Genomic DNA, 26,757 nt, shown 5'->3' with positions numbered 1-26,757 from the left:
CAAAAATATTTAAGAATAGTTGTGTGAATATATGTTGCTGTATCTAACCACCCTGTTACATGATCTATATTTCTCCATTTTGTCTTCAAGAATATCATGGAAAAAAATTAAAGTGCCTTTCTAAAATCCAAATAAAGTATAACCATCATATTCCCTTGATTTAGTTATAAAATAAATCTAAGGGAGAAAAAAAAAATCTGAAATTAGATTGACCTGACTTATTCTTAATGAAGTTATACTGGCTCCTTATAAGCCATCATTTTCTTTTCTAAGTACTCATGAACCATCCATTAAATAATCCCTTTTGGAATTTATTGGCAGATTCTCTTTCCCTGAGGTATTGACATTAGACTTGACCATGTGTCTGTTCTGGCCAATGGGAGGAAGGCAGGTGGAAGAGACCGTAGTGGGTGCAGGCATATAAGACGTGGAAGAGGCATTAAGTGTTCACTTACCCTAAGGTTCTCCTGCCATGAAATCGCCTATTCCAGGGATTGCTGGTCCAAGAGAAGGAGGGACACATGGTGCTGGCTTGAACCAGACCCGCGGCCTGAAGCAGAGTTGCTCCAGCTGACCTGCACCTCTGAGAACGAGAAAATAAATGTTCGTTGTTGTAAGCCACTGAAATTTTCGAGGTTTTCGGCTGTGCAGCAAAAACCAATACACTCTCCTTTTTGAAGACTAGACAAAACGATTCGATCTATAGGCTTTCAGAATTTTCAGTGTTCTTCGTGAATTCTTAAAGATTACAAATAGTAGGTGTATACAATGGAATATCATTCATCCTTAAAAAGGAATAAAATTCTTTTCGATCCTGATAATAAGTGTCAGGTGATATCTCATTGTGGTTTTGATTTGCATTTCTCTGATGATTAGTGATATTGAGCATCTTTTTATATACCTGTTGGCCATCTGAACACAGGGGGACTTTTTGAGGTGAGGAAAATGTTCTATACTTTGATTTATGATGGTAGTTCCATAACTGTGTACATGGATTTTTGTCAAAACCCATCGAAGCATATACTTTCAAGAGGTGAATGTTACTATATGTAAATTGTAGTTCAATAGACCTGAATTTTTTTAAGAAAAGGAATGCAATTCTGATAATGCTACAACATGGATGAACCTTAGAAACATTATAAAATGATGAAATAAGCCAGTGACAAAAAGACAAATATTAAATGATTCCACTTATACGAGGTGCCAGAGTAGTCAAATTCAGAGACAGAATTTAGTAGTTACCAAGGGCTACGGACAGGTGGTGAACAGGAAACAGGGACTTGTTGTTTAATGGGTGTGGAGTTTCAGTTTGGGAAGGAGCAACACTTCTGGAGATGGATGGTGGTGATGGTTGCACAGCAATATTAATGCCACCAAACTGTATTTTTAAATGGTTAAAACGGTAAATGTTACATATTGGAACCTTAGGTTGGATTCCCAGAAAAGCAGATTTTTGACACAAGGACTTAGGTTTAGGTCATTTACTTGGGGAATAAAGCCACGAAGCTCAAGTGAGGATGTAAGGAAAGTAAATCAGGGAAAGCAAACCGCCAATGCAAGGGACGCCAGTGAGCAGGCTCCAGCTGTGGGCAACTGTTGCCTGAGCAACTTTATGGACCATGACTTACAAGCATCTCCCTGGAGGCTGGGAAGGTTGCAGCATTTACTGACTTCCATTCTGCATTGGTTGAGACTTGCCTCTAGGGGCATTAACTCCTCTCCCACTTTCTGGGTCATGCCTGAGAGTAGTCGAGCCATGTCCAGTGGAGACAGAGAAAGCCATCACACGGAGAAGAAGAGAGGCTTGGGTGCTTGGGTGGGAGGCTGGCAGCATACTGGAACCGTCTACTTTAGCTGCAAACTCACATGGGTCCCTGGGATATGGGGCAAGGCATCGACATTTGCTATGATGATATGACAACCTTAACTCCCTGGGGGATAAATCAGCTGGGCAATTAGGAGCTCTAACTTCTCCTGATCCACCTTGGGTTTTTGGCAACACACTACTGTTTATTACACTTGTTCCAATTCGATTTTTCCATCTTCTTGATAAGAATGGTGAAAAAAGGAAAGAGTCATGTCTTATTTTCATCATTTGTTCATAGTATGTCATCTACCTCAGGCAACTAAATTCTATTCTCCCCCTCACTCATACTAGAAAGTTCGAAATGCTTTATATTTTTGTGGCTTTCTTATTCATCCCAATTTCACGACCCCACCACTGCCACTTGTTTCCATAAGCAAGAGAGACAGTTTAGAAAGTCTGAGTTGCTAATTCCAGTCTGTTTTGACAGCAATGGTCAAAGCCTTGTGTGTGTGTGTGCCAGAAAGTACTAAAAATTCCTGAGAATTCTCGACGCATATCATTTAGATAGAGTGGGCTTCACAGAATTTTAAAATTTCGAACTTGGGTTCACTGACCTAGTAGGTGAGGGGAAGGTCCTCGCCTTGAGAAACTTCCCGTCTGCACTCTTTCCTGGGGATTCACATTGCGGGTTGGTCACTAATGGGGGAGGGGGTGGACCGAACATTTTATAATTAACTTCTCACAAGAACAACTTGTTCTGTAAATTCGGAAGCCAAGAAACTTTGAATAGAATCCGTTTAGAAGGACTGGGTCGGTTTTTTTAAAAAAAAATCAAGTGGAGCAATTCTTATTCAGTCAGAACCAAAATCCTGTCTAACTTTATTTGCATCACACTTGTTGGCACAAATCGGCCTGGTGATGAAAATAAAAGGGCTTGTGTAAAAGGTCTGGGAATAAAAACAACAGGCATAAGAGGAAAGGAAAAAGAAGAGTGAGAGGAGACAGCAAGGGGGAAGAGGGCAAGAGGGGAGGAAGGAGGAGGAAGGGAAGAGGGAGGGAGGGTGCCCTCAGAGAGGATTTGCATTGGAAGTTGCCTTGAAGAACAGATCATTTAACCCTTGTTTTAATGGGGAGATTATGGAGACACAGAAAACCTACCTTGCACTGCGTCACTCATGTAGCTAATGACAAAGCCTGTAGCCATGGTCTCCTAGCCCTTGCTCAGTTTTGTTTTGTTTCTTCCCCTTCCTCCTTCCCCCACATGCAAGCCCATTCGTTTTTGGTTTGTTTTTTTTTCTTAACATTCATTAATTTTTAATTGGGTTAACTCATGAGAATAGAAGCAATTGCCTTCTAGAAAATTTTGAGGGAACGGTTTGGATGCATTTAGATGAATAGGGGGAAAAAAAAAACAGGAAATTTTCAGCCAAGCATCTGACTGACATAGTTATTTGCCTACACGTAGTTATTTGCCTACCTGAAAACTAAACTTTGTGTTTTCTTCTGGTTGGAAGCCGTTCCCCCAGCATCAATGTATCTAGCACAGAAACTCCTTCAGGACAGATTCTAAAACTCCGTCCAGTTCCTCTGGAACCTGGTTACTGGCCTTAGCTATCCTGCCGTGATTCATCCCCAGCCTAGACCCCGAGGAGTGACGGGATTTCCAGAAGGGAAAAGAGTGAAGCTGATAAGACTTCCATTTTAATCTTCTAATCCTGCACTAAGGTATACGTGGGTCAACATGTCACGCACGTACACACAAAGTCGGTCGCATCAAACATGACGGACTCAAGGATTTTAGCCTTTTAGCCCTTTTCACCCATATCTACCTCTTATGCCAGTTAACATCTGTAAGCTGGGGAGGGGGGGGGGGAGGAGGAAGTACTGTTCTAACTAACAAAAAGTTCCCTGAAGCAGGGAAATGAAGAGCCATTGCCCAGAATTACTCCAATAGGATGTTCTGAGTGTCAGACACCCTGTGACAGGTACTCAGAATCTGGTTGTATCTAACAAACTATGGGGCAGTGACGCCCAGACAGCCTTTTGCGGCAGTAACTAGGCTTGGAGGCAGTGATTAGTTGGTGGAGAAGTTGGAAGTATACGTTCGAGGGAAAGTGGATCAGAGGAGAGACAACCTTGGGGTGCTGTTTTCACAAGGGGAAGCATGAAGTTTAGGGCACGAGCTTTGTTGCTGCAGAGCCTCGGAGCCCGAGCCGCAGTAGACCTGGGTTGGAGATTCTGGCCTGGGATGCGGTGCGAGGTGGAAGGGAACACAGACAGCAGCCACGGTCACAGAGCCAGTCCTAAGGGCTCTGCTGCCCTTCACCCAGGAAGCAGCAGCCCAAACGGGGTGGGGGGTGGGGGTGGGGGCGGGGCTGCAGCACTATTCTCACAGAGCAGGCCCGGAGGCAGCGGCAGTGGGGAGACACTGCCCTCAAGTGGCTTGCGACCTGGGGATCCCAGTGAGGAGGCAACAGCCAACTTGGTCTGGGTCATATCCCAGACGGGAATTAAATGGGGACGTTGAAAATCCTGAGGTCATATAGGTGGCAGCTGTGAGCTCATAAATTTCTGTGTTGATGTGAGTATGGTGTGCCCACCAGGCGGGGAGGCCTGAGAAGAGGCCATCCTCTCATTCCTCTTCCTATACGCATGCTCCAGCTCTCTCCGGCATCCCCTGATTTCCAGCTCCACAGATGGAAAACATCATTCCCCTACAGCACTCTTGCTTTCCATGGCTGCACAAGTTATACACTACATATAACTGTGCAAGTGTATATTACACAATTACAGAGAGCTATTCGCCTCATAGACAGCATAGAGTTGCATTATTATTGGCAATATTTGTGACAAATGGCTGTGAGGTGACGAGATTCAGGAGCTTTTTTTTCTAATTTCCACAGAGTTGCCATATTGGCTAGCAGAGGGCTTACCCCAGAGTTCCTTTAGAGCAAGCCTCTGTTCCAGGTGTGGTAAACTCAGGAGATACCCGGATAAATTATCTCAGAAGAGACCCACCACTAGGATTGAAGCTAACATGGAGGAACCATTAGACTTTCTAACATTACTTAGCAGTATGGGTTAGGGAAAGTGTGTAGAAAAAAAATGAGTGGATTCTTAGCAATTAACTGTCAAGTTATGAGATGATCTATAAGGACAAATTTACCTCATTCAGGTACTAGTTCTGAACTGATAGCTCTGAGAGCAGAAATTGTGTTCTATTCATCTCTGTGCAGTCTTAACATAATGCCTATCACCTAGATGTTTGTTGAGTTGAATTTTGTTGAATTCTTCTTTCAATAAGGGTTATCAACAAGTATATCAATAGCAGACAAATTAAGGGCTTTACTACCTGTCATTAGAATGTAGTCCCATGATGTAATGCAAGCAGTTTGAGTCTTTTCTCTGTGTCACAGCTTGAGCTGGGTTGGAAGACCGTACATGATAGAGGAACATAACAGGAAGAAAAATGAACAATTGTTGCGTACCTACTATGTACCGAATGCTGTTTCACTATCTCTGTTGAGGGTTTGGTGCAGGGTTTGGGAGTTTTAATCTATTCTCCACTCTCCCCCACTGAGGATTATAAGCAAGCAAATTTACTTACAAGGGACAATAACCAAGTGGCAAAGAAAGGAACATTTTGGAAACAGCAGCTTCCATTCTACCCAATACTGAACAGGAGGTTGGAGAAGTGAACTTAAGAAGAGGCCTCTTGGTTCTTCCTCTCCTGAATGAATCTAAGGTGGTCAGTTCCCCAGAGCAGATCTAACTTGATTTACCACTCAGTTCCCAGTAGAAATGCTGGAAGACAGAGAATGTATGAGGTAAACTTCATACCTCATAAAGACAGGAAATAAAAAGAAAGAAATGACTAACCCATCTGAAGGACCGAGGCCCTCCTTCTCAATTGACCCCATTGTATTGGTTATCTATTGCTGTGTAACAAATTATTCCAAAACCTAGTGTCTTAAAACCACAACATTTATTATCCCACAGTTCCTGTGAGTCAGGAATCTGGGCATGCCCTACCTAGGTCCTCGGGCTCAGGGCCTCTCACACAGCTGCAGTTCGGATTCTTGTGAGCTGTTGGACTGAGGGCCTCAGTCCCTTGCGGGGTTTTATTTTTGCTGGAGGCTACCCTCAGTTTTTGACACACAGACCTCTCTATAGGGCAGTATATAACATGTCAGCTTGCTTCATTAGAGAAAGCAAGTAGAAAGAGCCAAAGAAAGAACATGCAAACAGGATGGAAGTTACAGTATTTTTAAAAATTTAATCCCAGAAGTAATATTTTTTCAATTTTGCCATATTCTATGTATTATATGAAAGATATTTAGGAAATTCAAATATATATGGAAAAACAACTTACGCCTAAATAAACAATGGGGAAGAAGAAATCAAAAAAGAAATAAGAAAATACTTTGAGATGAATGAAAATGAAGATACAATATACCAAAACTTAGGTATGCAGCTAAAACAGTCATTAGAGAGAAATTTATAATATAAATACCTATATTAAGAAAGAAAAAAGATTTCAAATCAATGATCTGACCTTTCACTTTAAGATACTGGAAATAGATCTATATCTAGCAGAAGGCAGGAAATAGTAAAAATTAGAGTAGAAAGTAATCAAATGAAATGAAATAGAAAAACAATAAACAAAGTCAATGAAATCAAAAGTGGGTTCTTCGAAAAAATTAATAAAATTAACAAAACTTCAGCTTCACTGACCCAGAAAAAAACCCAGAAAACTCAAATTACTAGAATTGTAAGTGAAAGAGGGAACATTACTACCAACATTACAGAAATAATATTGATTATAAGGAAAATGTATGCAGAATGCATGGGATTATATGCAAAAATTTGGATGACCTGGATGAAATGGATAATATTTTAGAAAGACACAAACTAACAAAATTGACTCATGAAGAAATAGACTAACTGAATAGATCTGTAACAAAGAAAGATATTGAAATACTAATAATGTATTTTTAAAATACTACCCACAAAGACGTGGTAAACACACAAGAAAACATACAGATGTCAAATAATACTGTACACCTGAAAATTATATAATTGTATTAACCAATGTTATCCCAATAAACTTAATTTTAAAAAAAGAACTACCCACAAAGAAAAGCTGAAATGGGCAGCTTCTGTGATGAATTTTACCAAGTATTTCAAAAGAACTTAATATCAATTCTTCACAAACTCTTCCAAAAAGTAGAAGAGGAGAGAGAACAAGTCTCAACTCAGTCTGTGAGGCTAGTATAATTCTAACAAGACAAAAACATCACAAGAAAACTACAAACCGATAGCTTTTATGAATATACATGCAAAAATCATCACCAAATACTAACAAACCTAATCTGGCAAAATATTTTTAAAATTATAAACTGTGACCAAGTGTGATTAATCCTAGAAATGTAAAAATGTGTCAACCAAGAAAATAAATCAATGTAATATAAATTGATGGAAAGAGAAAAAAATCACATGATTATCTCAATTGATGCAGAAAAAGCATTAGACAAAATCCAACACTTTTCATGATAAAAATAAAAAAATCGACAAACTAAGATAGAAAGAAACTTCCTCAACTTGATAAAGGGCATCTATGAAAAAAAGTTAATATTATACTTAATGGTGAAAGAGTGGATACTTTCCCTCTAAGATCAGTAACAAGGCAAGATATCCATTTTCACCACAGCTATTTCAACATGGCACTGGAAGGTCTAGCCAGGGCAATTAGGCTAGAAACCCCCTTTCAGTCCACTACAGGCAGCTACAGGCAGGCTAGAAAAGTATCTGGGAAGAGGTGTAGGATAACCACATCTGTTTTAGACCAATCATGAGTCATTCCCAGGGCCAGAGGAGAACTATATTCTACTGAAATGCAGTTGAGTAAATCAGGGTTCTGTCAGCAAGAAAAGGTGGGTAGAATGGCTGTTGGATAAGCAACCAACAGTGTTGACCAGGCTGCGCTAGCCCTGGGAAGTTCATAGCCCCACGTGACTCAGTGCAGACTTTCCTCTCATGGTTGTAGGCCCTTCCTTCTGCTTGAGTCAGCCAGGACAAGACAAGACAAACGGCACAACCCTGAGCAGCCCACCACTGACCACCACCAAGGTCCAGAAAGGGAAGCCCCTCTGAACTGGGCTGGACTTCTGCTGGTGCACATGCTCCCCCTTCACATCCACTCTCCTTTAGCACATTCTGCACTGAGTTGTCAGAGAGATCATTCCGTAACATAATCACAGGAGGGTAGTAACGTCATCCCATACCCTGCTTGAAACCATTCAATGGCTAAAATATTATGTGTTCCAGCTTCCCTACATGTCCCAACTTTCTTACATGCCCCAGCTTCCCTTGCAGCTAGAGATGACCATGTGACTAAGTTCTGAGGTTCTGGCCAATTAGATTTAAGCAGTGTGTGGTGCGATAGTTCTGGGAAGTCTTGTAAAAAGGAGAGCATGAGACCCTCTCTATTCTCCTTCCTGCTGGCTGGGATTTGGACATGAGGGCTGGAGCTGGAGCAGCCACCTTAGACCCTGAGTTGCTATGCCAAGGTTGGTAGAACAGTAAGCTAGAACAAGCCTGGATTCTGATCACCATGGAGCTCCCGTATGAGCCCTGGAGTCCTCACCTTCAGACTACTTTTAACATGGGAGAGAAATAAACTTCTATTTATTTAAGCCACTATTTTAGTGTTTTTCTTTTTCAGTCACGTGCACCCAAACCTGAGTATAATACAATATTGACTCATATCCTTACAAATAGTAGATTCTTAATAAACATTTGCAGAAGGAAGGCAAGCAGGCAGGCACTGGTTGAGAATGGTAAGTGCTACATGTGATAAACGTGTCAGCAAAAAAGCTATGAGTCCAGAAGGCAGAAAAATTGATCCCGGCTAAAGTAATTGGGAAAATTCTTGAATTGGATCTGGGGACTTATTTTATTGCTGCCATAACTCTGCGTATGTCTCTTTGATGGCATCGCCACCCTGTATTGTTGTTTTGTTATATAAGTAATGTATGCTTATTGTAAAAAGGATATTTTTTGAACATATGGAGGGTGTGAAGTGGAAAGTAAAAAATCTCCCTTCTTGCCTGTTCCCCCAAAGCCAAGCTTCCAGAAATAACCAGTTATCCTGTATGCTTCCAGAAATGTTCTCTGCATATGTAATCATATGTCTTATATCACCCTATATGTATAAATAACTTTTGTTACTCTTATTAGATATTACTTAGGCTGGTACATCCCCCCCTTTTTTTTTTACAGGGGTCTGTTTTGGAGTTTATCGTGTTTTAGACAGCAAGCCACATTAGAGATGAGTTCTGTGCTTGCGCACATTTGAGGTTTTGGAAGCTCCAACAGGTGCTTAATAAAAGTGTTGCTGAATGAATGCTGAAGAAACACTTGAATTAGTCCTTGAAGGCGACTGCAGGACAAGTGGCAGAAGTGAACTTTTCCTCACTGATAAGCTGTTCTTGGAAAGACAGCCTTAGGGTCACTGGACACATCGTTGTTCTGCCCCTGAGTCTCCTCAGGACTTTCCCACAAGCCACAAGCAGTGATGCTTCAGAATGGGTAGCACCTGGAGCGCTAAATGAGCTAAGTTCCGCAGCTGGAGCTCACGGTGCTGCCCAAAACCCAGAAAAGAAAAACATTAAATTAAAAGGGCCAGGATCTTAAATTAAACCTCAGTGCTGTGCTGGCTCCCTGAATCCCCCAAAGCTGTCCCTTGGGGTCTCATTAAAATGCAGCTCCTGAGAAGGAGGAAAGGGAAGGCCCCTTCCAGTCTGAGGAAAACAATAGAGATTTAAATCACTATTATTATTTTATCTATTTATTTATTTTTACCATGAAAACGGTGCTAAAAAGAAATTCAAGGCAGATCACAAGACTGTTGCGTTGTGGGCACATCCACTGAGAAAATCTGTGTCTGGAAATAAAACTTGAAACACAACAAAAGGAAAAATAAAGCTACTCCTAGTCCCCTCTTCCAAAATTCTTTACCTTGTTTTAGGTTTTGCCCACTTTTAGTTTTTATTTATTGATTAAAACCCAATTTTAACAAAACTGACGGGACATCAGGTTTGCTTGATAAAATTCAAATAGGTTTGGATAGAAATCAGGTACTACCACGCACGGCGGGAGTGTCTGTAACAACCTGGCTTTCCCTCCTTTGCCCTCCCCTCCCCTCACTGGCCTCCCCCACTCCTACCCCCTTCTCTGAAACCTATCCTGCTCTTACGAAGAATTGAAGGCAATTGTCCTCTAGTTGAACATAAAGTCAACCCTGCCCATTAACGTTCTCCTATTTTTTGCCCAAAACTAGTAGCTGCCTTCTGAGAGAGGCAACTGGAGTTCGTTACGTGTTAGCCGAGTGCTCTAGAGGAAGATCTACTTCAGTGGAAAACTGTGTATTATCTAGACTCTAAAGCAGGGGTCCCCAAACCCCTGGTCATGGACCAGTACTGGTCCATGGCCTGTTAGGAACTGGGCCACACAGCAAGAGGTGAGCGGTGGGCAAGGACCAAGCTTCATCTGTGTTTGCAGCCGCTCCCCAGTGCTAGCATCACCACCTCAGCTCCACCTCAGATCGTTGGGCATTAGAGTCTCATAGGAGCACCAGTCCCTGGTGCCAAAAAGGTTGGGGACCACTGCTCTAAAGTACACTCCTGGGGTTATTTGGTTCTATGAAAGGTGATTTTACTTCCTGAAAAATTGCAGGTAACTGATAGCAATGCAAAATCATTTTTGTCTATAGACAGGTAAATTCTGTCCTGTCAGATGTTCAATCGATATTCAGTTGAACCCACCATTTTATTGCAAGCAGTAAGCAGGACTGCCCTTTGTCCAGGAGGAAAATGTCCTCAAGACTGCTGGCCACAGTCACAATCCTGAGAAATGCCCTTGCATTTCTAGCATACCCGAAAAGACGTGTAGGAGCACAAGAGACCTGAGGAAAACTCTTTCTCCCAACAATGCCACGTGGTTGAATGAAGAAAGCAGGCCACAGAACTTCACATATGGTAAATTCTGTTTCGATAAAATCGAACAATAGATAGATAGATGAGAGAGAGAGAGAGAGGTCTGAAAGATGTTTACCAATAAGTTAACAGTGGCTGTCTCTGGGTGGTAGAAAGTTGTGTGACTTTTAAACTTTTCTCCTCATATCTTTGTGTATTGTTTGAATTGATTTCAATAGGAAAAGTAATTTTTACAAAAATCATAAAGTTATTCTTTATAAAACTGGGTGGGATCCCAGTTCAGCGTGAATTGCAAGGTTAATTCACACTTAGGAAGCTAGGTTGATAAAATGCAGAAGCAAACCACAGAAAAGAGGTTGGGCGTCCAACAAAATGTGGATCTGACACACGTTTGCTAGTGGTTATGCCAAGGACAAGGGACCAGCCCAGGCCAGGATCGAATTTGTTTTGACATTTGGGAAGCCTTACTCTGTGGCGAAAACCAGGTCTGGGAATAACCAGGTCAATGTGGACCATGGCTCTGTCATCATCTCAGCAGATCCTGCCCCTTCGAAATGACAAATCCAAATCCAGTAGACACAGAAGGATAAACCAGGGTTTCTCCCATTAAGTCAGTGTCTTTCTATACATCTGAGCTAAACGAGGTCACTTTTCAAGTATAGTATTGCCCTGTTACAATACAGCTCGTTAAGATATGCATAAGTTAAAACATGAATGACAAAAGCATCGTGATTCCAGACAAATTTATGAGTTTCACTGTAATAGCTGATGCCTTTTAAATGATAACACATTTACTAGAAAAAAAGAAAAAGAAAATCTGAATTGTAATCATTTGGATTGCTAAGGTAAATTCACCTGTTTTGAAAATGACATTAAGTTAATGGCCTTCTCTTTCAGCGGTCTTGGCTTTTAGAGGATCAAAGCAGTTTTTCCTGGTTGTTTCTGAGTGTGGCAATTGTTAATATAAAGTTGCCAGAAGGCTCGGTCTCAGCCTTGTCCCAGAAAGTGGTGGTTAATGATTCTGAGCTGGGGCACAGTGGGACCATCGGTGGGATTAGGGGAGCTAGAGCTGGAGTCTGCCCTCAGCGTTTCCTAGCCACCAGATTTTGAAAAGAACTGGAGTTGGAGTTGTCAGGAGGGTTGTCTGGAGAGCTGGAAGTTTAGCCAGCAGACAGGGAGCCAGAGGAAGGGAGCCAGGGAACCAGGAGGAGAGTCAGAAATGAGCGCAGGCTCCCGCAGCCAAGACAGAGGTACAGGTGCAGAGTGCGGTCAGTGGGCAGAGAAGCAGCGCTCTGACAGGTGCTATGCCAGCCACAGGCTCTGGCCCTAGTGCTCTGGTTCTTCCAGTGACCACGGGCCTGGCAGTGCTGGCTCCCCGAGCTCCTGGCCTTGTGCAGCAGCTCAGAGAGGAACAGTAACAGATGCGGTCTTGAAGGCCCTGTCAGCTCTCACATCCGCCCATCGACGTGTTGTCGTGGAGGCGCTCTCTGTGAGCAGCAACCAGGAGCATCCCCAGGCCAGGGGCTGTGGAGCCGGGCAGCTGCTGCTCCCTGACCAAAACACACATGACACGCGCAATCTCGATCCAGTGCTCCACCACCGTCTCAGCTCCGCTGCTTCTTTAGGGGAAGGCCGATAATTTCATTCGCGTGGTTAACTGAAAAAATGCAAAATGTCCCATGAAAATCAAAGAAGTCTCGATTTGCTGTCTTTCTGGTTTTAGTGTTTTTGTTTGTTTGTTTGTCATGAGAGCACTATGTATGCATTTATTCTTACTGGTATCCTCGTCTCGGAGACATTTCACAAATGTCTTCTCTATAGAAGTTCATCTCAGACAGAAACCCATCCAGGAACACACAGCTCCTTCCACAGAGTAAACAGCAGCAACTATGCTGCGGACTGAACAGCTGAAACATCCAGAGCATGTCAGTCAAAATTGGCCCCTTCGCCCTTAGTGTGGCCAGGATGAGTCTGGACCCTTAGACGGCCCTCCTTCTGTAAGGAGGATACCTTACCCCACAAATTGTCTTTGCCTAAAAGCTAGAACATCTATTATGCATTTCAAATGCTTTCATGCATTTTAGGTAACTAAAGGCATCCCTCAGGGATAGATGGTCTGTCTGGCAAGACATTAACATGCTCATCAACTCTTAGGCACCACTGGCCCTCTCTGGGGCTTGTCTGTAAGCTGGAAAGAACACTCCGAAACTGCCCCACGTAGTAATAGAAAGGGCGGAATGGGGAGGAGGGATTGGGACAGATTGTGCTATAGTCGTGGAAAACAAATTTCTCTTTCCTAAAGTGGGTTAATACTATGCAGTCTCTCATCATTATCTGCTCACTAGAAGTGTGTGCGCATGCATGTATACATGTGAGCATGCATTTTCTTCCTCATTGCGTTGAAATGTTCTCCAGGTTTTGCATTTTATTTAACTTCTGATGTATTTATGCCTTGTCTCCCCAGCTAGACTGTAGGAACCCTGAAAGCAGGATCGCGGTTAAACCTCTGCACCTGTGTGGTCAGGTGGACGGAAACAAATAACAAATGGCAAATTAAAGTTAATCTTCTGGACACAACGCTCGTTTGGCCTGCTCTGTTCTGATTAGGGGAAAAGGTGTTTTTACCAGGAAAGCTGGGCTTAGAAGTGAACCACATTGAATACTGATTTATTGCACTCCAGTGGATCTAGGGGTCACTGCGCATTTGACTTGTGGAAGCAGGGCAGCACAGAGTGACTGACAAATCTTTCTTTTCTAAATGTTCTAAGTAAATGGGATGAAAAGGAGCTTATTTTTATCAACCTTGTTTCCTTTCTCTTCTCTATACCTAACATCACACACTTTCCCATCGTTTAGGATCGTCAATGAGTATAGTAGTTACGGTGAGAATGGTAGGAAGACAAGGATCAGGAGACCTGGATTGGGATCCCAGGCTCATTTACTAGCTGTGTGACCTTGGGTAAGTCATAATGTACATTTACTACTGGGTGATCCAAGGAGCGGCCCAATAACTCCACACATAATCCTGGAGGATCTCTGAATGTGGAATCTTAAATCCTAGCCAGAGGCTGGCAAACTACAGTCCATGGGCCAAGTCCACCACCTGTTTTGGTAAATAAGTTTTATTGGCACGCAGCCATGCCCATCATTTACGTATCGTTTCATGCTACAATGGCAAAGTTGAGTAATTGCTATAGAGGCTGTGTAGCTCGAAAGATGAGTATATTTACTACTTGGCCTTTAATAAAAAAAAAGTTGGTGCACCCTGTTCTAGACTCATGAACTAACTCCTGTTGACCTTGAATTCCAGTCCCCACATATAGTTTTCTCAACAGCAAAGCCTGGGGTGCTACAGAGAATAACTAACCATCAAATACTTTTGAGACAGAATGCCACACAAGAGCACCGTCTCACCTAGGAGCGCTAAGGAGCTGCTTTCTACAGAAATCCCACATCCTCCATCCACACAGAGCAGAGAGTGGGCACCTGCCCCAAATGCTGAACATTCCTCATCTATTATTGATGCTACTGCAGGGCGCAGGCGGGAGCGGTACAGGGCAGCTCTGGCCAGCAGTGACATTTCTGCCACCTGCATTTCTCCCTGTTTTATTTCTCTGAGTTCGAAGAAATCAACCGATATGATAACGTGGCTGAAGGGCAACAAGTGTGCTAGGATCCCTCTGGTATTTATAGGAATAAGACGCTTTCCCTATGGGACCTGAACAATTGGAAAATATTTCTTTACTAGCTGAGGGCATATAACTAAGAGCTAGAAGAAGCCTTGGGCCATTTCTAGGTTCAATCCTCTTATTTTATAGATGAAGAACTGGAATCCAGGGAAGCTGAGCAATTGGCTCAGGGTCGCCCGATTGGTTAAGGACAGAGCCAGATTAGAGTCCAGTCCTTTCTTTCTGAGCCAGTGCTCTTTCTCCTGTAGGAAGCTGGTGCTCCCTGCTCCTCTCGCCTCAGCCTCTCTCTTTCTTCGTTTTTCTATGCCCACATGTATCAATCAGCTGCTGTGAAGCCACCGAGAAACCTCAGAGAGCACACACCTGCCTCCTCCACCCGGAAATGGCTCCTCTGCCTGCTGCTCCTCTCCCCCAACCCCCATGAATTTCAGGCCTCTGTGGGTGTAGAAAATTGAAGTTCAAATAATGACAGAGAACTGTGTGAATGTTCCTGGTGACTGATGTTCCTGCTGCTCGCCCACTCCTGCCTGCCTCCCGCAGCCTCAGCCGGTACCAGGAGGCATCGCCAAAGCCCCGTGGGCCCAGCCTAGCCACCAGGGCACCACCTCCTCCTGCCTGCTCATTCTGCAGTGCCTGGCTTTGCCTCCCCATCATCTGGCATTGTGGGATCAGTGCCAGTGACTGAGTGATGAATTAAGGGTGGAACCCTGTTATGTCTCCAAAAATATCTCCTCCTATGTTTTAAATTCCTCTGGCATTTGTTACCCTATCTGCTCATTTATCTTATAATGACTGGAGTTTTAGATTCATTTCACAGCGCCGTATCATCTCTCTCCAGCTAGATAGTAAGCTCCTGGGAAAGCAAGCCTATGTCACCTGGGTCATTTTTCTCCTGCAAAGTGCTGCACAGTGAAGAGAAAACGACTTCACTACATATTGACTGGCCAAAAGGCTTGGCTAGGTCTCCAAAACTTTCAAAATTCCCAAAGTCACAAATTGTCTGTATAACTCATATCTTGGAATTGTTGTGGCTTGAGTAGACTTGGCCTTAAGACACTTAAGTAGAATAGAGAAGCCAGGACTAAGTAGATCTGTGGCCAGGTGAGGCCCCAGGCATTCCAGCAATCCAAACTAGAGGATTGTGGTGAAGTAGAAGTCATCCTGGCTAGTACTAATATCCAAGGAGGCAGGGGCCTCTAGCCAAGAATGACAAATGGCATTCATCTTGATGGCCAATGCTCATCCTTAAGAGTGTCTCCCTAGAAAAAGATCCTGAGGCTGCACCCAGAGAGTTTGCCGGCCTCTTGGCACTGATTGCATGGGCCCAGGGGAGGGGAGAGAGCATGTAATGGCCATCTCTGGACAGTGCTGGGAGGTTAGAGTTGGGTGAATGGCATAATTCATGGTTCCAGGAGCTCCTCCTGCGAGGCGCAGAACCACGTTCAGAAGTGAAGATGAAGAAGAACGGTCTCCACTTCATGCCAGAGAAAGCTGGCCTAGTCCAGGACTGCAGTGGACAACTCAGAGCAGCTCTCATTCGGGACACCCGGAGCACACACACATCAGGACACAGAGAATGGGGCACACACAATCACGAAGATGAAGTGAAAGGAGGTGTGCCTCAGGGAAGGCTTGAGCTCTCTGGGTTCACCTCATGTACCCCAGCTACTGAGCTCTTGGCTACCAGACCAATTCCAGACCCCACTCATTAGTGGAGCCGGACATTTTAAGATAATGGCAGCCTGCTCAGATGTGCGTGTGAGGCAGGGCCTCGGTGGGCGAGCAGTGCTGCCAAGGACAGGAATTAATAAGCACTGACACCCCGTTCGCGTCTTTAAGCTGCGTAAGCACAATGGCCTCCCAGCCTCCAGGTTTATCCCACTCCACTTCATTATTACTAATGCCGCCAGAACATTCTCCCTAAAGTGCACATTATTTCCTGGTAGCCCCTTGTTAAGATTCTTCAATGAATTTTCTTCATCTATGGCACAAAATCTAAGTTCCCTAGCATGGCATGGTGGGACCTCCATAATATATATCTTCTGTCTACTTCTCCAGCCTGATAAGTGTCCTTGCTTAGCTGCGGACCATGGGCCATGCTGGATGGTCTGTGCTAACAGTGTGATTTATGCTGGGGGGCTTTTGTGTCACATGGTGTCAGCTCAGCCTCTACAGGGACTGAAGACTAAAGTCAGCTATGCAGGTGACCAGCCATGTTACTAAGCCCCAGTAAAAATCTTTTTGAACACCAAGGTCAGGTCAGCTTCACCAGTCGGCAATATTCTGTGCATATTGTCATATTGTTGCTGGGAGACATTGGTGCTCTGTCCTGTCCACTGAGGAGACATCAGGACAGAACATCCAGAAACTGCTTTGTGTCTCCTGGACCTCGCCCTGTGTGCCTCTCCCTATGGCTGGTTTTAAGCTGTGCCTTCTGCTGCAATAAATACAACCATAAGTGTAATTTGCTGAGTTCTATGAATCCTTGAAGCAAATTATTAAAACTAACGGTGGCCTCGGGCCCCCAAACCTGCAGTTGGTATTAGAACAGAGAGTGGGATTGGAGAGTCTTGAATTTGCAGTTTTGTATTTTAATAAACACTTTCAAGGAACATCCTTATTCCTGCTTGGACAATGGTACGTTTGGACAGTGGTATGTTTGGACAATAGTATGTGTCTTTAGTAAAATCTCCTAGAAGTTGGTTGCCAAGACAATGTTTTTGAACATGTTTAATTATAATAGATAACACTACCTCTGGCCCCCCAAAAGTCTACCCAGTTGATACTTCCTCCTACAGGTTGAGAAGTCTTTTTCTTGTGTTATCAATCTTTCCTCGGCCACCTCCATCTAATAGTATATATATTTAAAAGGTAATCTACAAAACAACATCTATTGTGTTGATCTATGTTTTTAAAATTGTTAGTGAGACTGAGTATCTTTTCATATTGTGTTTTGACCATTTATATGTCTTAGGTGAATTTTCGATTCTTGTCCTTTCCTATTTTTCTACTGCGATTCTATTTTTCTCTTATTCACAGGTAAAAGCTCTCTATATATCAGGGATCTTAACCTCTTGTCTTTGACCTGAAATGCTTAAAATCAGAAATCATACTTGCCTTTGGAGAACTGCTCTTCTCAAACGGCAAAGGAGTGTTTCTGCACCGGTGAGAAATTGTAAACCCCAAAGGTAAAACCAGATTTCTGTTAGGTCTTAAAGCTCGAACTTGTGTTGCCTAGTAGGATTTAAATATACTGACAAGAAAGGTCCATCATTCTGCCTGAGTTTAGGGATAAATAATTTCATGCAAAATGGTAATTCAACAACTGAATTATTACAGCAAAACTGAGGTCAAACCATAGAGCTCAGTGTAAAGCTTTACTGTGGCTTCATCAAAATGTATCACACCAAATTCACAGTAAGTTGTCTTGTATAAAGAGGATACTGTTTAAGTCGTGTTCCAGTCACAGAGTTAGACTTGCACTAGACCACCCCCAGTGCTTCTTGAGGCCAGTACTGCCCTTAGACCTGAGCAAAGTGGAGGCCCCAGCCCTAGACCTGTGCTTTCGAAGGCCCACGGATCACACATACAATCAAACCTTGTGCCCCAGTCACCCAACCTATAGTCACTTAAAAAGATATAGCTTTACACACTGCAGGGGGTGAGGTTCTGACACCACTTCTAGTGCCCAATGTAGGCTTTTTCAAATACCAGCAACTGATTCTCCAACTCTCCAAGACCAACCAGATGTCCAATCCTTACACTACCCATCCTCATTTAGTGCAGACTCCACAGGTTAAGGGCTCAGTCCTACAAGACCAACCCACTTCAAAAGCCAGGGAAAAACCCCAGGGGCCACCTGTACCTCTGAGTGATGGGTTATTAATTCAGGAGTTCCCACAACGTCCTCCTCAGGTACAATAATTCACTAAAACGACTCAAAGATCTCAGGAAAGCACTTTACTTACTATTACAGGTTTACGGTAAAAGATACAACTGTATCCTTTGGAAGAGATACACAGGGCAAAGTATGTGAGCGGGTCACAGAGCTTTCCACGCCTGCTCCAGGCACATCGCCCAACATCTCAACGTGTTCGTCAACCCAGGAGCTTCGTGAACTCCATCACTAGGGGTTTTTATGGAGGTTTCATTACATATGCATGGTCGTTTAAATCATTGGCCAATCATTGGTCATTTAAATCACTGGTGATTGAACTCAATCTTTAGCTTTCTTTCACTCCCTGGAAGTTGGGGGATGGAGCTAAAAATTTTAGTGTCCTGACCATGGCCTGATCTTTCTGACAACCAGCCGTCATCTTGAGTATCTAGTACTCCCACCGCCACTCCATCTCAGGAGCCACCTCATTAGCATACAAAAGACAGTAAATTCCAAGACTTTTAGTAGCTCTGTACCAGGAACTGAGGACAAAGACCAAATACTTATTTTTATTATACCACACACACATTATTTATTTGCAGGGCTATAAAGGTATATTTGTTAAGGCAGAAACAGAACGTATTTTATTTAACAATTTGTTAGCTGGATTTATAATTTTAAAATACTTAGACACTTGTCCCTGTGGGCTGCCATTACTAACCTGTCCTAAACCCCATGAATGTTAGGAGGGAGACTGCCTGAGGCTCTTGGTCTCACCTAACAGACCAAATTAAGAGAGAGATTTTCTGCCTATGAGTCTTGCCCAGTGACTTCCAAGGATGGTTTGACTCTCTCCCTAAATTGGAACACTTCGGAGCAGTAGGAAGCAGTGACCAAGTAGCTTCAGAATCAGACAATCTGATTTCTATCCTAGCTTGGCCACTTACATGCTATATAACCTTGGCCAAATTATTTCACTTCTCTGAATATCAAGTTCCTCACCTGTAAAACGGAGATATTATTCACCTCACTGGGTGGCTATATGAATTAAGTAAGAAAGACTGCGAAGTGCTTAACACAGTTCCAAGCACCTAGTAAAACATTCAATAAATGAGGCCTGTGGTGTTGTTGAGAGCACTAACCACCATGCTCTCTGATGTAGCCAGGTGTCACCACTCTGAGAGCTTTCGGAATGCTGAATACATTATTAAATGGGTCCCATGCTTCTCCAACTACATACAATTCTGGTTAACCTCCCACCAAAGATCAGCACAGAAAGAGGGAGCCCTGGAGTCAGTCTTCTTCTCTCAGAGCCTGGAAACTCTCCCTGTCCATTCTGGAGTGTACTTGAGTCCCAAATGACTGGGAGCAGGAGAACAGAAAACCCCACGCGGATCTTAGAGGCCCCTCTACAAGAGTCTGAGGAAGTAAGGCTCCAGTTTAGTGGATGGAGACGTCAGGAGTCTGAGAGGATCGAAGATGTTCTGAGTTTGTCTTGGGTCTGACCTCACCAAGTGTACTCAGCTATGCCCACTCCGGCTGGTCAGGAAACCTTAAGGACAGTAAAAAAGAGCTCAGAATTCCTTTGCAGACTTGAATTTTCATGCCAAGAGCCCATTTCATTGTCATACACAGCTCACATTACTACCACTCTGGCCTTGGACTCAAGAATAGGTAAAATAAATAAATAAATAAATACATACATACATACATACATACATACATACATACATATATACATACAGTGTTTTCACTACCTGCTATGGTCTGAATGTTTGCTTCCCCCCAAAATTCATACGTTGAATCCTAATGCCCAGTGTGATGGAACTAGGAGACAGGGTCTTTGGGAGGTGCTTAGGTCAAAAAGGTAGAGTCCTCACGAATCCCAACTGTCGGGATTAGTGCCTTATAAAAGAGACCCCACAGATCTCCCTAGTCCCTCCCACCATGCGAGGATAAAATGAGAAGACTGCGACCCCAAAGAGAGCCCTCGCCCTGATTTCAGGTTTCCAGCCTCCAGAACCATGAGAAATAAGTTTCTGTTGTTTACAAGCCCCCCAATCTGTGATGTCTGGTTACAGGAGCCCAAATGGACTAAGGCATCAGCCATGCTCATGGATGCAGAGATGGTTCCTACATTCATAGTGGTGATTGATGGTGATGATGACGATGATGATGATAGAGTTGACATTTAAAAGGCATCTAGACCCACCTTATGGACAATATTCAAACCCTCGTCATTGTTATTAATAGTATTACTACACACTAAGACAGAGCTTAAAGTTGGGGATACAAAAAAAGCCTAGAGCATTTTCTTTTCTGCATAGCATTCTGAAAGTTCTCTAAATAGTGTGGTCTGGCTACATCAGAGAGAATGGTAGTAGTGATATTGACAATACAATAGGCCCCATTTATTGAATGTTAACTAGGTGCTTGGAGCTGTGTTAAGTACTTCACAGTCCTCCTTACATAATGTAACGACCCAGTGAGGTTTTAAGAAGTTCTCAGTTCCATCTTCCTGTAGGAGTGAACTTTTCTTTCACTGATAGACAAGTTCATGTAATTTCTTTTCAGCTTAATTTCTGACATATTTAACATAGGGGAAGAAATCTCTACCACTCAAGTAACTGGCTTCTAAGGGAAATATGACCCCAAATCATACATAATTTATTAATTGAAAAAAAAATTAATTTCACATTTTATTTGGCTACACAATCAGTTCAGCAGCAGCTTGTTCAATAAGTTTGCAAGAGCAGAGCCTGGCTTCTGAAGAAGGTGAATGTGGGAGAACAGTTATGAGACTAGAATGAACCTTGGCTTTGAACCTGCTCAACTCCCTTTTCACAGAGGGGGGTGGTGACATGAATCGCCTAGCATGACGGAAGGGCAGGACCAGTCTGGCACCATGCCCTCCAACCCAGTGTGTCCCTTCAGAGGGAGGAAGGGCACTCAGGGGTCGGAGGTCCTGTTGGAGCCCCCAGTGGGGTCTCACAGGACATGAAAACCTGAAGTGTCCTTTAGTGATGAAAACATCCACCCTACAGGTAAATGTCTATCAAGAATTCTGAATAGAGAAGATTCTAGGAGGAAAAAAAATGACATTATTTCTCACAATGGAAGATCATTTTATTACATACAAATGTTCGAAGCATATAAAAGCTCAGGAAATATAATGAGAATATCAAAATTTTTCTGCATTTGAAAAATCTCCCCTTTTAAGATTGGGGGAAAAAAAAGAAAACTGAGAGATGAGAGGCATAAACGCTAATTTATATAAGGCTTCTTAAAATGGTATACTGAGGCGGGGTTTTGAGGAGGCTGGGAGAGCTGACTTATGTATAACTTACCGTGGAGGATGTGGGCAAGTCATACCACCTTTCTAGATTTTGAGTTTCTTTTCTCATAAAATAATCATTTTAAACTAAATAATTCCTAGGGACTCCTACAATCATGGAAAATTCCATGCAAAGCTATTTCAACTACCTGCAAATCCTCACCAGCTTTTTCCAACCTTACGAGTGCCTTGTTCCTAATGATACTTAAGGGAGTACAGTGAGCCTTTTTCCATTTTAAGTAAAATTTAGCTTGCCTAAAAATTACATCTATCAAGCCAGGGACCCAGAAGCTCATTAACATAATTTGGTATTGTCAACATTCTCCATCAAATCATATTTCATTTACCATCTTGGAGACAAATCTTTTTCAATTTCTTATTTCTGAGCTGTCTTTAATGTTTGACACGCCTCTTGGTACATAACTCATGGGTTACTCTCTTTCCCAGATCATTAAAATAAAAATATTTGGGCCATAGAATAATTCTTCCAGCAATCTGCTGGATGTCACCATCTAAACCACCATATGGCCTTTTTCACTGAGTGTGGCCTTTCGAGCAGGGACATTCTGTTTGGAATTAACAGATTCTGAATGTCAAGTTTTAATGTACTGACCCTTGTATTTTTCTGACTGCTCGACTGTTTTAATTAGAAACTATAATTCATATCTTCAATCTACATTCTAGGAAAACTCACTTGCAAGAATCAGCTTAACTCAGGAAGTAGTGGTGATGTTGACAATGGTGACATTTACTGAGGATTTACGACATGCCGAGCATGACGCTAAATATTACTGTGGAATAATGACATATTATTCTACATTAATCTTAGTTCTTTGTCCCCAATTCCTAACAAAGAACTTCTAAACCCCTTGAAATTTTCTGAGTGATGGGTGTCTTGTTCTTCACGAGCAGCCCCTTTAATCGCACCTGAGTTTACACGATTGAGGTGACTTAGGGTGGGGCCTCGAGTCAGCCTCAGAATGGGACTGGTCACCGTAAAGACCCACTGATTAGAGAGTCGGAACTTTCAGCCCCACTCACCAACCTCTGAGAAATGGGAAGGGGCCGGTGATTGAGCGCCATAAAAACTCCTGAGTGAGAGTTAGAGAGCTTCTAAGTTGCGGAACACATCGAGACGCTGAAGGGGCGGTGTGTCCCAGAGAGGGCGTGGAAGTTTCACGCCATCTTCCCCTCACGTGGGGCCCTAGGCCTCTCTTCCATCTGGCTGTCCTTTAGTTGTATCTTTTATAATAAACCGGTAAACATAAAGTATTTTCCTGAGTTCTGTGAGCCATGTTAGAAAATTATTAAACCCAGGGAGGGGATCATGGGAACACCCCCCCACACACACACAAACACACACACACAACATCAATTAGTTGATTTACAGCTAGTTGGTCAGAAGTACGGTGGCCTGGGACTTCCGACCGGTGCCTGAGATGAAGGCAGTGTTGTGGGACTGAACTCTTAAATCCACGGTAGTTATTGTCAGAATCGAATTGAATTATGTAGCACCCACTTAGTGTCCTGGAGAACTGGTTGTTGGTGTTGGAGAACACCCCCAAGACGACACATGTATTATCCCATATCGAACACTCATAATGACCTGATTAGCTAAGTACTAGTATTATGCTCATTGTACAAATGTGGACCCTGAAGCTCAAAGAGGTTGAGTAATTTTCTCAGGGTCACACCATAAGTGGTATAGGTAAGCTTCAAATTCCAGCCATCTGACTCCATATCTATTTGATACCTTGAAGAGTGAAAGAAGACTGGAATGGTCCCCATACTTGTGACTCTGGTACCAACTTGGACGAATGATCTTCATATCCTGGAGCCTCAGCCTTCTCATCTGCAAAATGTGGCAACTGGTCTAGGTTGAACACCACCGACTTTTTAGCTGAGTTGATGATTCTTGGGTAGAATTCCTTATGTATGGCATGATGTCTAGTGCCCCTGAACCTCTGAGTTCTGACAGTTATAGACCCCCCACACCCAGTCACTATGAAAACCAAAACCTCCAAACAGTTCCAAGTGCCCCCGTGGCTGGGCAGTGGGGGTGGGGGGAGCAAGCAAGAGTCACTGAACTGACTTAGTCGCTAAACTGAGGGCCTTCCAGCAATAAGATTCCAGTCGGTGAATGTTAGAATAAAAGGTTGTCTCCAGGCTATTTCTCTGAAGTATTTGAGGTGTGCTGTGTCAACAAGGTCTTGCAAGAGCTTTATCAAAAAAGACCTACTTGGTGGCCAGGTGTGCTGAAGTATTCTGTGTTTTAATGTTGGCCTTTTATTCCACCTGAATGCCTATGGTTGTATGGAGCTTTGAACTGAAGACATTTAGGCCCAGGTAAAAGGTTATTGTCGACAGCCCGCTCTTTATTCCTACCTGACAGAACACCCATTCATGACATCATGAGTTTGCTGCTTTGCCTTCTCTAGCAGGTTTGCTATTTCTAATTTGTATTCTAATTTCCTCTTAGCTATCAAGTTAAGTTCAGATACTAAGACTTTTGGTTTATCACTGTAAATTACTCGAAGGTTAGGAAAACCCAGAAATGGCCAAAACACCTTTCCTGTGACCAAGGAGGCTAGCATTTCCTGTATCCAAGTCGGTTGCTATAGCATCGGCCTTGACAGCTAACTGCCTCTTTGCAGGAGCTCTCCCAACCACTAGCAGCTGGCAGAATTTGGGCTGTAAATGGCACCCCTTTGCTGTTAATTGAAGTGAAGTGGCATACTGTGTTTAAGGGACCTGAAAGCCTTTATGTGTTTATGAAGCGCGAATAAGTTACCACTCTCTAAGAATCTCCTTGGAAAGCAGCTGCTCCCGGCCATTTCCCTCAACTTTGTGGCTGCTCCTGGCCAGTAGGCTGTGCTTAGTCAACACATGGGATGTTGCAGGTAATCATTTTGTCATTTGAAATCTCTTCTTCTTCTAGTGCAGGCTTCAGAAGTCATCCTGTAAAATGAAACATTTGTCATATTGGGTCTTATGACCATCCTTCCTCCTGAGCCACCTGTGTAGGACTCTGTGGCTGAAATTTACCTACACGGATGGAGACCTAATCCAGAGTGTAGGAAGCTTAAGCTGGCTTCACTGTGTCCTTGGATCTGCAGCTTCACGAGGCTTCTCACCAGCAGTGAGAGGCAAGATGAGTCAACTCAGAGGTGAATGACAAGAAGCCAGCTGGAGCAGGAGCTGGGACCTCAAATGCTCCCCACGCTGACAAGCACAGGCCAGGCACAAATGCACTGACTGATCCAAGGCATGTAGAAAAGTAACACTTGTTATTGGCTGCTCTCGACAGTATTATTAAATACTCTGCTCTGGAGAATGGATCGAAAACGTGCCTACCCTGAGAATGTCCACTATGCAGAAAGTGAAAGCATTTTTCATTTTTACTCTCTTTAGCTATCACAACATCATTAAATTCTGTTCTTCAGAAAGTTTCCAGTCTCACCTTTCTTTTCCAACTCTGGACAACACGCTGATCCAGACCCTCACTGACACACACTTGATTAGTGCTGTAAGCCCTGGGATCGAAACAAAATTAAGAGGGGTTGTGAATGTTCCTCTTACAAGTCCCCAACAAAGAGCACTTAATCCTCTGATCATTGCTGTGGAACAAGTCAAAAGGTCTTGTTGTCTAGAATTAGTTGAACATCATCTGGGGAAAAGACAGGGGAGGATCCCCACCCCCCAATCTCCTTCCTCACCCCAACTCCTAAACTCCACCCACAGTACCCTGTGCAATAGGCTTTCCTGGCTGGAGAGTATCTGTCAATGTGGCTGCCTTGGGGGCTGGGGATGGGGGTGGGGAGCAGCAGATGGAATCAGAGGGAAAGACACTTTCAACTCCCAGAATTCTTAGGCAGGCACAGTCAGCCTTCCATGGTGCCTTTGCAAATACCCTAGGGCAGGAATCCCTAACCCCAGAGCAAACTAGACTGTTAGGAATCGGCTATACAGCAGGAGGTGAGCTGCAGGCGAGCAAGTGAAGCTTTATTTGTATTTGCAGCCGCTCCCCAGCGCTAGCATCACCGCCTCAGCTCCACCTCAGATCATCAGGCATTAGATTCTCATAGGAGCACCGGTCCCTGGTGCCAAAAAGGTAGGAGATCACAGCCCTAGGGTACTTGGTCATAACCCTTTATTTGTGAACTGTTCTTATTCACTCAGTACATAGAAATCAAATCCTGCTATTGAAGGATGTAGATAAAAACTTTTCGAAAATGCAATATGAGACTTGCAGTATGCGTGCCGAAATTTCACATTTCGCCACAAACACTTAAATCAGACTCAGTCAATATTTCATATAATGACACTTGTAATTAAAACACAGAATATAATTTCATAATTTTTTTATCTCAATCTTTTACTCTAGAACAGGGTGGGCACACTACAACCCCATAAAGCCACCACCTGTTCGGGTAAATGAAGCCTGATTAGAGCACAGCCATACCCGCTCATTTACATATTATTGACTATTGGCCACTTTTGCTACAACAGCAGAGTTGAGTAATTGGGACAGAGAACAGATGGCCCACGAAGCCTGAAATATTTACTCTCTGGCCCTTGTCTTCCCCTGCCCCAGCACTACCAAGAGGTAGCTAATAAAAACCTGAATGCTCCTCTGTGTGTAGGGCAACAGTCCTGAAACGTGGGCTCTGCCTTCAGGCCCACTTAAACCTGAGTCTGTCACTAGCTGTGGGATCTGGCATAAATGGGCGGCCTTGTCCTCCTGTGCCCAGATTCCAGCCATGAGTAACACGTATCCCAACTCAGACAGGCTAAAAGGTTATAAATGATGTCATCTCGCATAGCAGGAAGCACAGAAGTAAAGCAGCCTTCCAGGGTGAACGGAGTCAGGCTTAGCCATGTCTTGAGGCCCTGGGTTTCCGGCATCTCTCTCTGTCCCTCTCAGTGATGGCCACGTGGTCAAGCTAATAGTAGGAGAGCGTTGACTATTAGAAGTCTGGTTCCTGCTGACCACTTCAAACTCTTCTCACCCACTTACCCTTGACGTCTGTACTGGACCCCACGCACCACAGCGG

This window comes from Rousettus aegyptiacus, unplaced genomic scaffold (genome assembly GCF_014176215.1).
Source record: "Rousettus aegyptiacus isolate mRouAeg1 unplaced genomic scaffold, mRouAeg1.p scaffold_m13_p_12, whole genome shotgun sequence".
NCBI classification, from domain to species: domain Eukaryota; kingdom Metazoa; phylum Chordata; class Mammalia; order Chiroptera; family Pteropodidae; genus Rousettus; species Rousettus aegyptiacus.
The sequence above is the reverse complement of the archived record's forward strand: the minus strand, read 5'-3'. Positions refer to the sequence as shown.